Raw genomic sequence first — 18,062 nt, 5'->3', positions numbered from 1 at the left:
TCCCCGTCGTCGAAGTGGGAGTCCCACAGTACATAGAAAGCAATAAATAGATTTAAAAAATCCTTTTTTTTTTTTTTGTAGTCAATAGGAAAAAACACATTCACTTTTACAACTATCAGCCTCATTAGAAAAGGCCTAAACTTCAGCCAATCAGGCGAGACCACCCCTCTAGAATCCTCAGCACAGCGGCTCAGTCTTCCAGATTTCTCCGCACTGGTGATTACAAGAAAGACAATAAAAGAGGCGAGCCCACATGGGGAGGAGGGTGGGTCGCATGTGAATCTATGAAATATACCAATACTGGAGAACCACAGTTACAGGTAAGTAACTTATTTTCTTCTCCAGTATTGGGGTATCTTTCATAGATTCACATGCTTGAATCAGAGTAGTCAGCAGTAAGAAAGATGGTTCAGTTCTGAAACACTAGAAGCATGCCTGCTCACAATTCATCCTATAGGGACTCATATAGGTAGTTAAATATGCTCATTAACATTCTAAAAGATTATATACATGAATATAAATATACATAGATATATCTACATGAAAATATCAGTCTGGTAATACATAGAGGATGGAGGGTAAAGAGATTATTGTCTCATTTTATGCACATAAATTACGTAACACTGCTTGTCCTACCACGGCATCCATCCTGTCAGTAGCTTCCAGGCAGTAGTGCTGGGTAAAGGTGTGGGCACGTGTCCATGTTGCCGCTCTGCAGATCTGGTTCAGAGGGACTCCTGCAAATAGAGCTGCCGAAGTGGATACCGCTCTAGTGGAGTGCGCTCTGACATTGGACGATAACGGCTTCCCTGCTAACTGGTGGCAGAGTTGTATGGTAGAAGAGATCCAGCGTGCTATGGTCTGCTTGGTAACGGCCTTGCCTTTATTGATCCGCCCATAGCTAATAAACAGTTGTTCAGATTTACGAAAACTGCTAGTCCTTTGTATATAGAATTTTAAACATCGTTTAATGTCTAGAGAATGTAATGCCCGCTCCGCTGGAGTTCGCAGATTTGGAAAAAAAATTCTCAATACCACCGGCTCATTTAAATGAAAAGTCGATGGAACCTTGGGGATACATTTTGGATTAGTTCTTAGAATGACCACCTCTGATTTGAATTGGAGAAAAGGTGGTGAGACTGTGAAAGCCTGGATATCACTAACCCTCTTCGCGGAAGTGAAGCCAGAAGGAGGGCTGTTTTCAAATAAATATATTTCAGGTCTGCCTTATGAATGGGCTCAAACGGATGCTTCATTAATTGGGAGAGCACAATATTTAAATGCCATGGAGGTGGAGGACGGTGAATCGGTGGGAACATCCTGAACAAGCCTTTTAGAAATTACTTTATTATCCTGGATGACCATAAAGATGGTGAGTGTGATGTTCGTCGGAAACGGGATATAGCAGCGAGGTGGACCCTGATAGACGAATGGGAAAGACCTGATTTCGCTAAATGCAACAGATATGGACGGATCTGTTCAGGAGAGGACTTCAGAGGGTGAACGTTAGAAGTTGAACACCATATGCAGAACCTCTTCCACTTGAACTTATACGTCCTGTTTGTAGATTTAGCTCTGGCACAGGCAAGTACCTCCCTGCAGTCTGAAGGGATATCTAAGCCGTCAAATTCATAGAATTCAGGAGCCAGGCTGATAATCGAAGAGAAGTCGGGTTGGGATGACAGACCTGCCCCTGATTCGTTGTTAACAAGTCTGGTATTGTTCTCAGCCGTATGTGAGGCTGCTCCGAGATCAATAGAAGTTCTGTGAACCAAAACTGGCGTGGCCATTTGGGAGCAATCAATAGAAGCCGGCATGGTTCCCTCTTCATTTTCTGCAGAAGTCTTGGGATGAGTGGAAGCGGGGGGAAAGCGTATGCATAAATCCCTGACCTTTTGATCAAAAACGCATTCCCCTTTGATCATTTTTGCAGTCGCCAGCTTGCGAAGTGTTGGCATTTTTTGTTGTCTCTGGTCGCAAACAGATCCAGACTGGGCTTGCCCCAACGACGAAAGAGGCGGTCGAGAACTGTCTGATTGAGTTCCCATTCGTGACAGCTAGTTTGAGTCCTGCTTAAGGCATCTGCCCAGGTGTTGGAGATCCCCGGGAGATGTTCCGCTCTGATCGATATCTGATGCTGAATCACCCAATGCCACAGTTTCTGAGCTTCTAGCGACAATGCCTGCAATCTTGTACCCCCGTTAGTTGAGGTAATGCATGACTGTGGTGTTGTCTGTTCTTATCAAGACTGAGGAACCCCTGATGTTGGTGAGGAAGGACTTGAGTGCCAAGGAAACTGCTCTTAACTACAATACGTTTATGTGAAGAATCGACTCCTGAGTGGACCATTTCCCTCTCACTGATGGATCTTGTAAATGTGCGCCCCATCCCTCTAAGGATGCATCTGTTGTTATAATGTGCACTGGCTTGTCTTCCAGGAATGAGAGACCTTCCGAGATGAGGGGGGTATCCTTCCACCATTTGAGAGCTTGTCTTGCTGATGGGGTTATTCGAACTACATAGTCGAAAGATCCTTCTATTTGTTTCCATTGATTGTCTAATTGCTGCTGAAGTGTTCTCATGTGCAGACGACAGTTTTCTATCAATGGAATGCAAGAAGAAAGCATCCCCAGAAAAGACTTGTAAGTCGGAACAGAAGCGGACCTTCTTCTGCTGAGACGTGTTGCTAGGTCTTGAAGTCTCTTCTGTCTGTCGTGCGAAGCAAAGGCTCTTGCTTGGACTGTGTCCAAGATGGTTCCTAAAAAGGTAATGTTCTGGGGAGGGTCTAGATGAGACTTGGGGTAATTGACTGTTAAGCCTAGTGTCCCAAAGAGAGATAAACATGTCCTTGTGTCCCTGGCAGCTTTTGTCGTTGTTCGTGCTTTTATTAGCCAGTCGTCTAAGTACGGGAACACCTGAATCCCTAGTTGCCTGAGGTAGGCTGCAACTGGTGCCAAAACCTTGGTGAACACTCTTGGGGCCGATCTGAGGCCAAAGGGCAACACTCTGAACTGGTAATGAGTGCCTGCAACCCTGAATCGCAAGAATTTCCGATAACTGGGGTGAATGGGAATGTGGAAATATGCGTCCTGGAGATCTAAGTACGTCATGAAATCCCCCCGGTTGAGTAGGCGTAGGACATCTTGAAGGGAGATCATGCAAAATGATTGCTTCTTGAGGAATTTGTTGAGAGAACGAAGATCTAAAATGGGTCTCCAGTCTCCTGTCTTTTTCCGTATAAGGAAGAAGCGGGAGTAAAAACCTGTTCCCCTCTGGTTCTTCGGTTCGATCTCTATTGCTCCCTTCTCCATTAAGATAGCAATCTGCGCTAGAAGTTCGTTGAGATGGGCAGGCGGGGGACCTCTTGGTGGTACATGAGGGGGAGGCTGATTGAATTCTAGTGTACGTCCTCTGTTGATAATATCGAGCACCCATTTGTCTGAAGTAATCTGGGACCACTGGTGCAGGAACTTGGAAATTCTGCCCCCTAGGTATAGGGGTTGGATGCAGGCAACTGATGAAGGTCAGTGTTTCCTTGCTGCCTCTTTGGCTTTATAAGTCGACTTTCCTCTCGCAGGCTGTCTGAAATGTGTGGATGACGGCTGTTGATAGGTATGCGGCTGTTGCTGGCCAATGGTGGAACGAAACTGTCCCTGGTAAGAAGAGTATTGACGGTATTGATGTGTGCCGCCTCTATAAGAATAGATTCCTCTCCCTCTCGCTACCCGAAAGGGCTGTCTTCTGTATTGTAATGCTCCCAGAGATCTGGCTGTCTCGGTGTCTGTCTTAATAGATTGCAAAGCATCATCTACATGCTTGCCGAACAAGAGCTCACCATCATAGGGCATCTCCAGTATCTTCAATTGTACCTCTGGTCTAAACGATGTAGCTTTCAGCCACCCCTGACGCCTTAGTACGGCTGCTCCGGCTAACTGGCGGAAACCTGTAGACGAGACGTCTATGGCGCAGTCTATAATCTCAGCCGAGATCTTCTCGCCCTCCTGTAATATCTTGCGCGCTTCCGCTCTACTATCTTCTGGTAATAGCTCTATAAACTGCGACATATCGGACCACATCTGACGGTCGTACCTTCCCAGGATTGCTAGGGAATTTGCTGCTCTGACTGTAGTGGCTGCCATTGTTGAGAACTTTTTGCCAATTGAATCCAACCGTCGTCCCTCTTTATCCGGGGGGGCAGTCAAAGATGAAGATGGATTTCTGGACCTTCTCTGAGCTGCCTGTGATATGACCGAATCTGGCTTAGGGTGACTAACTAAACATGCTGGAGAATTGTCCGGTGCTTTGTATTTCTTTTCAAGTCTTGGTAATACTGCTGGTATAGAAGATGGAGTCTGCATGACCTTAAGCTCCTCTTCCCAAATGAAGTCAACAATGGGTATAGCTCTTACTGACTTCCTAGTATCCTCTTTGAAGTCATATAGGAAACAGTCTGACTGTTTTGATATTATTGGCAGTTGAAATCTTTTTGCAGCTCTTTCCATCACACTGTGAAAACCACCAATGTCCTGCGGTGGAGAGTCCACTGGTGGTGGCATAGAAGGAGATGGTGTTTGAATCTGATATTCATCCCATTCTGGAATGATTGAGTCAGTGTCCTGAATTTCACCTTCTTCCTGCTCATTCTCTGACGAAGGTGGATCAACATCCTGTCCAGATGAAGGACCTGGGATAGGTTCCGTAGAATCCGATGGCTGAACAGGAGTGGATATCGGCGTATGCGGAGGTTGTACCGGGCTAGAGGAGCCAGGTGGAAGAAATCTAGAATAATAGTCCTGCATCATTTGTTGTAGATTGGCTATCAAAGAAACAGGCATCTGAACCGTCTGCTCCTGCTGTTCTTGAGGTTGTAGGTGACTCTGCTGCTGCTGATCTAAATAGAGCTGGTCACTTTCCTCTTCATCCTCCTCCTGACATTTAATACGTAGTTCTGAGGGGCTACGTGCCACCGGGAAAAAAACGTCATCTGAATATACATCATCTTCCTCCTCCTCGTCAGCAAAGAGATGCTGTGGAGGTACTGATGTGACTTTACTAGGTGATGTATGAGACGGTAGTAGGAGCAGGAGAGAAGATTTGCTTTTTATTGGTAGAATCCTGAGGTAGGTAAGGAGATGCTCCATAATGCTTGGGTATAGGATGAGGAAATTGAGCCGTCGACGGTACGTTCATCAATGGTGTGTTCGTCGACGGTGTAGGCATCGACGGAGCCGTTGATAGCGGTGCCGTCATTGGCGGTGCGAGCGTCGACGGAGTTGCCGTCGATGGTGCCAGTGTCAATGAAGTTGCCGTCGACGGGGCTGCCGTCGACGGAGATGTCGTCGACGGGTGCGTCGTCGACGGAGTAGTCGGATCTGAGGACAAATTCGATTGCCGCGTTGTCGCTGCTTCCGTCGGTGGGATCGTCGACGAAGAGCTCTGAAGCTTACCTGTCGATGAATGCGTCGATGATAGAACCTTCACCTTCTTACCCGTCGACGGTCTCTTTGTGATCTTTAAGGTGTGAGCAGGTGAGGGACCGTATTTTAAGCTCACCGACATTATAGTTGTAGCTGACAGCGGAAATGAAGTAACAATCATTGGTGACGACGGAGCCGTAAATGTGGCCGTAGCTGTTGTCGTCGATGAAGGAAGACCTGCCGTCGACGGTGCCGTCGACGGTGTGGACATCCTGGACGTTGGCGGTGGTAGGGAACTTGAAGATCTTTTGAGTTTCTTTGAGGTGGTAGCAGGCGTAGATGGCTCTGAACGAACCTTACCACCATGTTCTCTGGATGTTGATGAATGTTCCTCAGGTCTGTCCTTAAACGCATGCAGCTTCTTAGCTGACTTACTGCTCTTGGGGGAGAAGCTCTCCACAGACTTTTTCCTCTTCTTTGAGGCCACTGATGTGTCGCTGTCCTCCTCCTCAGAGAAAGCTTCTCTGGCTTTTCGTTTCTGAAGCCAAAGTAGGAGCCTGGCTTCTCTGTCTCTGAGAGTCTTGTTAGGAAAAGTCCTGCAGATTTTACAGTCTTTGACCTTATGCTCTGGATGGAGACAGTATATGCATTCCTTGTGAGGGTCCTCACAATGAAGCCTTAACTTTCCACAGGTACCACAAGGTCTAAACAAACCTTTTCTTGCTGTAGACATGATGGAAGAAGTACTACAGCAAAGCTAAGAGTGAAAGCTGAACAATATCTCTTGAAGAGAAAGTAAACTGAGCAGAGCTCAGGGAGACTCCCTTACACACGACGTGCGGTAGAAAATCTGAGAGACTGAGCCTCTGTGCTGAGGATTCTAGAGGGGTGGTCTCGCCTGATTGGCTGAAGTTTAGGCCTTTTCTAATGAGGCTGATAGTTGTAAAAGTGAATGTGTTTTTTCCTATTGACTACAAAAAAAAACAAAAAAAAAGGATTTTTTATCTATTTATTGCTTTCTATGTACCGTGGGACTCCCACTTCAACGACGGGGAATGATTCAAGCATGTGAATCTATGAAAGATACCTCAATACTGGAGAATACAAATTATTGCCACCAGACTGACACCAAGACCACTACAACTAGACACACACACCACATACATCCCTCACGCACCCCACTTCACATGCCCAACCACAGTATCCAACACCCATAGACTTACACACAACACCCATGTCCCCAGTTGAGGGTCATGGTGGAGGAAACAGGGTAGAGCCACAGCTGTTTGGAGCACAGGTACAGCAAATATCCATTGCCAGGAAGATGGAGCTATGGCGGAGAATCGTAGACAGGGTGAACGCTGTGGGACAGCATCCAAGAATAAGGGACGACATCAGGAAGAGGTGGAACGACCTACGGGGGAAGGTACATTCCTTGGCAGCAAGGCACCAGCTCGCCATCCAGAGGACTGGCGGTGGACCCCCACCTTCTCCCTCACAACATGGGAGGAGCAAGTCTTGCATTGCTGCATCCTGAGGAACTCACTGGAGTTGCCTGAGGACTGGACACTAGTGAGTCAATATTTACTACTTATTGCCCCCATACCTGCATGCCATCTGACAACCTCACTCCCATCACTCCACTCCATCCCACTCACTGCACCTACGCACATGACTAACCCCAATGCCAAGCCCTGCATGTGATACCAATGCATGGACAGCCCTCCCAGCCATGCATGGACACCCATCACAAAAGCATGCACAGCATTGAAAACTTACAATCCCACAATACATCACCATACAGAAACAAAGGTGGCAGGGCAACAGCAACAATAGAGGGGAAGCTAGGGATGTATAATATGTCACAGACATGAAGCATAATACATCACTTGCATCACCACAGGTGCCCCAGCCAATGTCAGCAGAGAGGAGGTGCCATGACTAACCAGTCCCCCAACAGAAGATGCCCCCAGTGATGACAGTAACTCTGGACTTCAGGATCTGGATGAACTACCTGGCCCATAAGGGACCACTAGTCAATCGGTCACCCCAGCCCACTCCCAGTCAACAACAGAGCCTCCCCAATCAGTATCCAACACCACAGCACCCACCCAGCTTAACCACACCTCTGTCCCCAGGACACGTCAATCAGCAGTGTGCCCACCTGTACAAGAACCCCAGTCCACACCTCACACCCAAGACAATTAGGGACCTGGGGTCAGTGGCAGCGGGCACACCGTTCAGGGGACACAGGCACAGGGCAACAGGGACACTGGGAGGGCCGCTGTGCGCCAGGGGGAAGACAGGCCCAGGGAACCGACTCTGGAGGAGGCACTCACTAATGTCCTGGGGGCCGACCAACAATTCCAGGACACGATGGGCCAGATCCCTTAACAACATGCAGGAGAACAAGCGCCTGCAGGAGGAACAATATCAGGACATCAGGGAGGACTTGCAGGCTCTCAACACCACCATGATCTCCATAGCAGGGGTGCTGGCAGACATGGGCAACATCATGAGGGAAGGGACAGCACACTAGTGGGCCCCACCCACTAACCAGTCTATTGACCAGCCCTCCACTTCCGCTGCAGCTGGTGGGCAGGAGGCCCTGCCACAGGACCCACAGGCCACCAGCACCCCCCGCAGAAGGTGAATCACCCCGCAAACATTCCCTGCGACCCAGGCAGAAGCCAGAGACACTTGCCAAGACCAAGACCACCACTAGCAAATGAGACTCTCCTGATTGTCCCATTGTGTCCCACCCTGTCACCTTGTACACTTTGAACTGCCTTTGCTCCCCTTCCCATGGCCCCTTGGACCCTGGATCTGTGCTACAAACAGACTGGAACAATACCCTGGACTTTCCTCTACCATCACCCCATTCCTCTGCACTTTTCAGTCAATTATTTGCACTACAATAAACACCCTTGAACGCAATTTGAGTGACACTGTTTTATGTGTTGAAAATGCGCATTTATGGGCACAGTCACAGCTAGTGCAAATTATCTGAACACTGTGATAGCATACAAATAATGACCTGTAGCTGTCTGCAGTAAACACATCAGGACACTGTAGTCATATCACCAACATATGTAAAAGGACAAGCCATATGTGACAGTAAGTTGAGATGCAAAGAACGTGAATGCCTTCATGCTACAGCCACACAGAAAACATCAATACTCAGAGTAATGGTCAGTTGCACTGTCTCACCTGTGTGCCATTGAAAGTATTGACATATATCTGATGTTCTGACGTTCACATCCTAATCCTGTGCCTCCTCATCCTCACTGTCCTCAGGGTCCACTGCTGCCACAGGGTCATCTTCAGTCCCCTCCTCCAGCAGAAAAGGCACATGTCGTCTGAGGGCCAGTTTGTGCAACATGCAGCATGCCACTACTATCTGGCAGACCTTTTTGGGTGAGTAGCACATGGATCCATCTGTGAGATGCAGGCATCTCAACCTGGCCTTCAGGGGGCCCAAGGTCCTCTCGATTATTCTCCTGGTTCACCCATGTGCATCATAACGGTTCTCAGCTCCTGTCCTGGCATTCCTCACAGGGGTCAGGAGCCACAATAGGTCTGGGTAGCCAGAGTTACCTGCAAATATTGAGGGACAGGATTTAGCCTTACACAATCCTATGGAGATAACACTTGAAGGCATACACTGACATACAGTGGGTGGGGAGTCTGGCTCACCTACTAGCCACACCCTGTGCCTCTGTAATTGGGCCATCACATTTGGGATGCTGCTATTCCTCAGAACGAAGGCATCATGCACCGACCCAGTGACGTGGGAGATGTCTGGTCCACCAGGCCCACCATTTGCACATTGAGTGAGTGGAAACTCTTCCGATTCCTGAACACCTGTTCATTCTGGCAGGTGGGACAAACGCAATGTGTACCGTCAATTGCCCCAATAATATTGAGTATATGTCCCATTGCATAGAATCTGGCCTTCACAGTGGCCAAATCTTCTACCTGAGGAAAGAAATGTAGCTGCACATGTGTTTCACCAAGGTAGACAATGCCCTTGCCAGCACAACTGAGAACATTGGCTGTGACATTCCTGCTGCCAAGCCCACTGTCACTTGGAATGAACCAGTTGTAAGGAAATAGAGCACTGATAGAACCTGCACAAGAGGGGGGATCCTAGTGAGATGACATATAGCTGATATCAGGTCAGCCTCAAATTGGGCACACAGCTCTGTGATTGTGGCCCGGACCAGTCTATAGGTGAGTATAATGTGCCTGGCCTCCAGTGTAGCCAAGTCCACAAGTGGTTTGTACACAGGGGTTTGTCTCCTCTTCCTATTCATCTGCAGTGGTAGGTATCTAAGGGACACAAGAGGGAGTATCCCATCACAATTTGAACAATGGAACCACCATCTCAGTTTGCATACAGAATTAATGTGATGGGACAGATGGGAATGGCAATGTATGTGCAAGTTTCGGCAATGACGTAGTTATGAAAGATCTGTATGTAGTCTACCACCATGAAATGGCAACCATCTGTCCTGTATCTAGGGACAGGTGGAAGTGAGGTAACTCCACCGACGTTGGGCGTCATGGCGGAAGGCGGTCTTGCACCGCCGTGCAATTCCTCATTGGCTAACATGGGGCTCTCTGGAGTACAGTAGCCAATGGGGATCAGTGGCGGCGGTTACGGTGAACACCGCCGCAGATGTGACTGTCATTTTCTGTCTATAACCTCACTTGATTCCTGACTTTCCATAGGAGAACACAAACACTGCATGTGCTGATGTGACCTGTGTCTGGAACCTACCATGGCCCATGTGACCAGGGAAAGGGCCCCTGCCTTCACTTTGGAGGAGTTGGAGAGCTTGGCGGATGGGGTCCTACCCCAGTATGGACAGCTGTATGGGCCTCCAGACCAACAAGTGAGTACACCTTGGGCAGGATGCATGTAAGAAGGTTCCATGGAGATGTGTGTGCAGGCATCGTGTCATTTGGTGGGGGGGGGGAATGTCTGTTGGTAGTGTACATGGTGAGCGCCAGGCGATGTGTGTGCCAATGGAGTTGGAAACGGGATTTGTGGGCCATATATGTGACAGATGGACCTGAGACGATGGGCATGGAAGACCACGGAGGCCCAACTGGGGATGGCCTCCCAACGAGGAAGGGGTGCCTGTCAGAACCTGATTCCCCTGATGGCCCGCATTCTGGCGGTGCCCTACCCAGAGCTGGATGGGCACTTGAGGGCATCACAACAGCCACAAGGGGATGAGTAAAGTGGGCGTTACTACATTAATTGGTAGGTGGCATGGGATCCAGGTGGTGGGTGTGAGTTAGTGGGTGCCCCTTAATGCCAGGTCAGAGTTTGCAGCGTGATCCAGCTCAAGGGTAATGGGTGTATAGCAAATGCAGGTAACCTAGCTCAGTTGCATTCCATGTCAGTCAGGGCTTTGTGGGTCCCAGGAGGGGTGCAGTTGGCGGTGGTTGGGCCTCATCTTTGAATGCCAGTGGAATGCATAGTGCTCATTCCTGATCCCTGTTTGTGACAGTACTGTGTATGCCAGCTGTGGTGTTGGTGCTGTAATTGGCCCAGTGCTCTCTTTATCCCCCCCTTCTCCTTCTGTCATCCTGTTCATGTGTGCATCAGCATCATCTGGCAGAGGAGCAGGGGCATCGGCGATAGAAGGAGGTACATCCCACAGGACCCAGGAGGCAAAGTCAACTGATGCCAAGGGAACGAGTGGGACGGAGGGTGGGGGAAGCACCACAGCGGAGACAGGAGGTGACAACACTGACTCAGATACCTCCTCCGATGGAAACTCCCTGGTGGTGGCAGATACCTCTGTGACCACCCCAGCTGCGGGTATAGCCGCCACCCCTGTACCAGCACTGCCCTCCCAGTAGCCCCTCACGGAGTTGCCTGTGCCCGCTCACCCAGGAGGGTGGGCCTTTCCTTCGCTCCAGGCACCTCAGGCCTTGCCCCAGTCAGCCCTGCTGCCCTGAGTGAGGAGGCTATTGACCTCCTGAAATCCATCTCTGTAGGGCAGTCAACCATTGTGCATGCCATCCCAGGTGCAGCAATGCAATGCATTCCTGGAGAACATCCACGGTGGATTGGCAACCCAACAGAGATCAGTTCAGGCTCTGGCCTCCTCTCTGATGGCAGCCATTGTCCCTGTTTCTACCATCCCCCCTCCAACTACCACTTCCCAGTCCCAGTCTCATCAACCCCAACCCATCCAATTCACACATACAGACGAGCATGCACACAAGACATCACACAAGAGTGGCACAGTCAAACATAGGTAGCACACTGCGGTCTACAAGCACTCACACAAACACCAGACAGTTGCACACACATCCACATCCACTGCCTCCACTGTCTCCCCCTCCTCCTCAACCTCCCTCACAGTCACGTCTACACTCACACCTGCATGCACTGCTTCAACAGCCACCACCAGCATCACCACACTTAGCAGTACACACACCTCACTAGCAGACACATCCACAACATCCATTCATGCGTCCCCTGTGTCCTCTCCCACCAAATCTGCCCCCCCCCCTTTAAAGGACACAAACGCAGGCACTCAGACACCCAACAGCCATCCACCTCACATCAGCAAACTGCCCATGCACCTGCACCCAAGTCCAGCAGATATACTCCTCCAACAACCACTCCCTCAACCTCCACTCCCATCCCACCTCCTGCCCCAATACCCCTAACAAGCTTTTCCTTGCTCGTCTTGACCTCTTCCCTCCTCCTCCCATCCCCCCCATCCTGGTCGTAAGAGCAGGGTCCCAACTACCCAGCCTGGCACCTCAGCCAAACAGTCCATGGGGACAGTGGAAGCACCTCCTCGTCGTGGAGGCAAGACAGTGTAGGATCCCACTTCATCAGTCAGGAAAGGGAAGGATCCCACTGCACCAGCCAGGAGAGGAAAGGATCATACTCCACCAGCCAGGAAGGGGAAGGATCCCACTCCACCATTCAGGAAAGGGAAGGATCCCACTCCACCAGCCAGGAGGGGTAAGGTTTCCATTCAACCACCAATGCAAGAAAAGGTTCCCACTCAACCACTAATGCAAGAAAAGGTTCCCACTCAACCACCAATGACAGGCAAGAAGCCCTCACCTCCAGCTGTGACACAGCAGCCCTCTCCTCCAGAAGAGGCTGCCCAGGAGACACCTCCGCCAGCAGAGACAATGCAGCCCTCACCGCCAGCAGAGGCTGGCCAGGAGACACCTCTGCCAGCAGAGACAATGCAGCCCTCACCACCAGCAGAGCCTGCCCAGGAGACACCTTCTCCAGCAGAGATAATGCAGCCCTCCCCTCCAGCAGAGGCTGCCCAAGAGACACCTCCCCCAGCAGAGACACAGCAGCCCTCACCTCCAGCAGAGGGCATGTAGGCCACCCTCCAGGGACTGCTGTACAAGGAGCCCCCTCCAGGATCAGTGGGCAAGTTCCCCACCTCAGAGACTGTGACCTTGCACTCCCCAACATTGGGAAATGGGCATGGAGCCCCCTCCAGAACCAGTGGGCAAGTTCCAGACTTCAGCTGAGGTGCCCCCCTGCCCCCCTTACAATTTCAGTACTGCCCACCTGTAGTCCTTGTATTATTATGCCCTGTGTCCTGTGCCATTGATTTATGTCTGCAGCTGGTTGTGTGTATGGTGTGTGTCACTCTCCTTTTCATCCCTCCCTCCCTTGTGTGCTAGGTAGCTGTACTCACCGTCATCATCTTGGTCGGCGTTGGTGTTCCAGGTGGAGCATGGCGTAGAAGAGCATCGGGAAGACTTGAAGTTCCGGTTCCATGGCGGCATTGATCTTCTCTGTCTCTGTTGGTGAGTCTTTGGGCTTCTGTGATGTGTTTCCGCCAGGCTTTTGATGTCGTTGGCACCGCCCCGGAAATTATGGCGGATTGCAGTGTCATGATATGGTGGGCGGTATCTTGTCTCCCGCTTGGCTGTTGATGGCTACCACTGTGGTGCGTGGTGTTTAACGCCCTGGCAGATGGTGTGGTACATTGGCTGTCTATGGGAGTTATCACCGCCATGGTCATAATTTAGTGGTGATTACTGTCAGCCTGTTGGCGGTATTACCTCCACTTTAACAGTCACCGCCAATGTCATACCGACCACCATAATGTTTTTGCTAGCTGCACAGACCACCAGTGCCAGGGCCAGCATGAGTGTGCCAGGTGATGCAGCAGTTGGAGGGGGAGTCCCTGCGGCAGCAAGGACAGTCAATGGTAAGTCACACAGCTTGGCTATTGACAATTACTAGTATACCCACTATATTTGTTAAGCAAGGCATATCCCATCCATCATCATTCATGACCTCCCTGCCCATGTCATTTTGCGACCCATTGGCCATTACCTAACCGCAGCATGGTTCAATTTGGCACTGCAGTGTTGGCTGTGCAATGTGAGTCTGCTTCAGTTAATGCAGCATTTACAAAGTTTTCAATGCATTGCAAACCAAAATGAAAACAAGGTGTTTCCCTTCCCTCGCAGTGCCCACTGAGTCCTCTCCTAGTTCTTCACTCCTTTATTTGTTTCTAAGTTCTGTCCCAGCCTACCAAAATTATTGAAAAAAATATTCTTGGCATGCGCCACATTATGCAGGCCAAGTGTTTCATATAAAATGTCACCCTTTTCACATTCAGCAACTTTCAACTACATTGACTGACTAAGCCAAAGTTTTGGCAGTTGATCATGTGACAACCCACTACTGTATAGCAAAAGCCTCTACCTATGTGGCCTTTTCACTCTAACTTACACCGCTGTACAGTAAGTTGTTTCCTTTCTTTACTGCCAAGCGAATGTGTTTGTTTGAAATAATTTGTGTTTAAGGGTGAGGCCAGGAAGTAAAGTTGGATTAAATGCCTGTGATTTTATGTTTTGCGGATGGGATACTCTGTGACAAACGTGTCCAATAAAATCTATATTTTCTGGTCCTCTACCTCTACTGCAGTGCATTATTTTTCCCACTGTCTAGTTACGGCAGACAAGATTTCTATAATCCGCATGTTATACATGACTTGTTGAACATATGTTATTCATGTGCCTCTTTGGAGTCAGTGTAGAATTGAAACGCATTTGAAGACAAGCAGGGCCATTAGACTCAAAGTAGGATATCTGTCCATTGTAGCAGCCCCAGCTGCAGACTGCAGACAGTAGCAAATTAGTATCCAATGCGCTAGCTAGCATGCCTCCATTCATTTTCAAAAGAATAGAATACCTGTACTCCACAGTGGATGATGCCTTACTCCTTAATGAGAGTTTTTTTCTTTTTCTGTACAAAGTGTCTGTGTGTGTTTTTAAGAAATCCTTTAGAAGAAAAAAAACACTCATTTGTTTTTAATCTGGGATTATGCTGTCGTAATTTCTTTCAGCCAGTCAGTGCTTTTATGTAGGCATGTGAGGGTAAAACCATGTCCCTGTGACTCTCCTAATCAAATCAAAAAATCATTTGGCCCTAGTGGGCCAGCAGTCTACTGCTACTGTTCCACTATATAATTTTAAACTAGTGTTTGTACAGAACACTGTTTAAATTTTTTCTTTTTCATTGTTTTTATTTCTTGATATAGTTATTCCTGCTGGTCCACCACTGACCCAGCATGAGATAGCAGCCCGGCTCCAGCAGCAGAGGTTGGAGGCCACCAGGGTGGAGCAACAATGGCTGATGAATGCCTCGAGGCCCAGCTTCAAGACCTGTGGATCCTCCTGCAGAATGCCCTCTTCTGAGCCCTTTTTTATTTATTTTTTTGGTGGGAGGGAGTTTTGTTGTGGGTGGAGAGGGTAGGGATTGGGCAGGACAGTTTCTTTTGGACTTTGTTTTGGACTTTTATGGACATTTACTTTTGGACATTGGTTGGGGAGATAATGGTTTGGGAAAGTGGTGGCACTTTTGTGGGTGGAGATGGTGGGATTTGCTTTTTGGTGAAGGGAACATTTTCTATTATACTTTATGCCTGAAGAAGTTTCTTTTCTGTTTCTCCTTAAGTTTGCACTGATACCTTTTTGTGCAGCCTGTTTTTTGCATCTGCTTCTCAAAGTGTATGCCAGTCAGTTGTAGTTAGTTATACCCTTATCCTACTATCCTCTGTAACAACACTGAGCATTAGGGGGGTACGCTGCCATTCCCTATACTGCCTACAGCAACCTAGATCAACAATTACTTATCTGCAGTAGAAGTTAGTTACGTACTAACTAAACTAGTTCACTTCACTCCATAATTCTTCCAAAACCTGACGGGAGGGTTTCTCAAGGTGCCTTCTTAATGGTAGTTGTAATGGGCTAACAGGGAAGGCATCACAAGTGAGGTACCAGTCCCACCTAGGTGAACTCCAACTGTAGGATTAATCAAAATAATTATCCATCACAGGCAACTAAATTGAAAGAAAAACACAATTAGTGGGTTATATATTTATATCGTGGCTTTAGAAGGACCTAGACCAGGCTACTACCACCATGACAACAAAGAATACCAGATAAAATAACGGAAATTAGCAATAGTAAAATATTCTGAGCAACTGGGAGCATGGAATTAACAATAAACCAAAGTTATGAAATCCTCGAGTCAGGAAAAGTGTACTCAAAGTCTGTGGTGGACAAGGTTAAGCATTTACGCATACAAGGGCCTGAATGATGATGTTGACAAATGTTGTACCTTTAGGCGTGGTTGAGTAAGTGGGACTGGTGTGGGTTATTGCTCAGGTAATAGAAGATCCCGCAGTGAGTTGGTGTCTCATTTAACCACATCCACTCCACATAATGTGTGATCCATTTGATGCAAAATAAGTCACACCTCAATAAATCACACAGCTGGGCGGAAAAGGATTAGGGGTTTGAGGAATGGATGAAAAAGGAGATTTGGGGAAAGGTGTGACGAAGACAAACACTACACATCAACAATATTCATCAGGGTGATGAGCAGCACATCATCATCAATCTGTTGTGGAAGTAAATGTAGGAATGAGTATAACACAGTTCATTTATATGCATTGCAAACAGTCCTTCTACCCCAGAGACCCAAGATATTATTAGATATTTAACTGTTCATTCATCTAGGTTTAAAAAACAGAAATTATGGAGAAGTGAAGTGAACCCACCTAGTTCTGATAAAAATGATTGATAAAAGAAAAGTGATACTGTATTGCCAAATTACGTGATGCATCTGCATTCTTCTTGGAATGTCTGTCACTCTTGGGTGCTTGGCTAAATCGATCCGGTAGGTAACCAGGAATGTTGAGCTCAGCTTTCGCCTTTTGTTCGTGCAGGAGAGGAGAAGACCTGCAAACTGTAAAACAGAAACTGTATATTAGAGCCAAGGAGAAGGACAGAAGGAAGGTAAGCTTCATAAGGAGTGTAGCAACAAATCTCAGAGGCAGAGCAAAAACAAGAGGAGTGTAACATTTGCTAGCAGTGCAGCACACACACTCAGTAGTATTTCTCAAATCAACACATCTCTTTCCTTTCCCCAAAGCTGAGTCCTAGTCCTCAGACTCATCATTATCATGGTTTTCCTTTGAAGTCCATTACTTCCTACTTCCGGCTGTTGAGCTAGTCCCACCCTTTGTCCTTCCATCCTCCTTCTGACTCCGAGTAACTCCGTCCCAGCCCTGACTGAGCGAGATAGACATGTAGTGCATTGCTGTTGAAGAACACGTAGAGAAACCGAGTTGGAGTATTTTCTGTAGCTTTGTGTTTGTTAACTAAAATGACTGGTCTGGTCTCTGAAGAACCAGAAAAAAGGAGTGGGCCCTGAAGCTAAGTTTGAAAGGGCCAATCAACTTCAGGAAAAATGATTGCTCATCAGGCCCCAAACATCGCAAATCATCGAAATCAAGTTTACTAATTAGTTGAACAACCTCCCTCACTGTCTGCCACCACATAAATTATAAATCATCACTCACAATCACTCAATAATATATCATCATTTATTAGTGCAGTAGTTAGTAGTTACCTCTTCCAAACTAAGCACAGTGGTAGGTACACTATTGTATCTCCTCTTTGACGCAAGCAAAACATTGGAATTTGGCAGTCTTGTAAGTCAGTGATCTTCTAGGGTATCCCTGCTAGGTAATGCAAAAAAGGATGGGAGGGAGGCAGACATTGCATCTAATGTCCTGAAGGGAATGGGAAGGCTTCTTCACTGCACACTGGTCCAACTGCAATCCAGCCATACATGTGACTAAAAATGGTGGGGCAGCTTAACACAAACATGATGTTCCACTAGCTATATCTTTTTTTTGGGCAAAGAAAAAGTTTGACGATTAATAATTACAAAGTACGGTGGTGGTATACTCAGTCAGGAAAGTAGAGTTCATCCTCAAATTTAGGTGGTTCACCTAGTAGTTGGTCAGCTAACACTTGATTCTGACCAATCCTCCTCCTCCTGTGCTGTTTCAGTAGCAGTGTAATTGTGTGGTATGAAATGTTGTTTCATTTTGATCATGGTCAATCTCTTCACAGTGTCCTTCTGGCTGTGACAACTGCACTAGCTGCACTGAGCATACACTCAGCAGACACACTGGCTACTGGACAAGCCACATACATTATTGCCAGCCTGCTGAGCACTGGCCACTGGTGCATCTTTGCATACCAATACACCAATGGGTTTTGATCCACATAGACCTCTTTTAGGTCATCCAGATACTCCTGGAACAT

The sequence above is a fragment of the Pleurodeles waltl genome, chromosome 3_2 (assembly GCF_031143425.1).
Source record: "Pleurodeles waltl isolate 20211129_DDA chromosome 3_2, aPleWal1.hap1.20221129, whole genome shotgun sequence".
In the NCBI taxonomy this organism is placed as follows: domain Eukaryota; kingdom Metazoa; phylum Chordata; class Amphibia; order Caudata; family Salamandridae; genus Pleurodeles; species Pleurodeles waltl.
Note: the sequence above shows the minus strand (reverse complement) of the source record.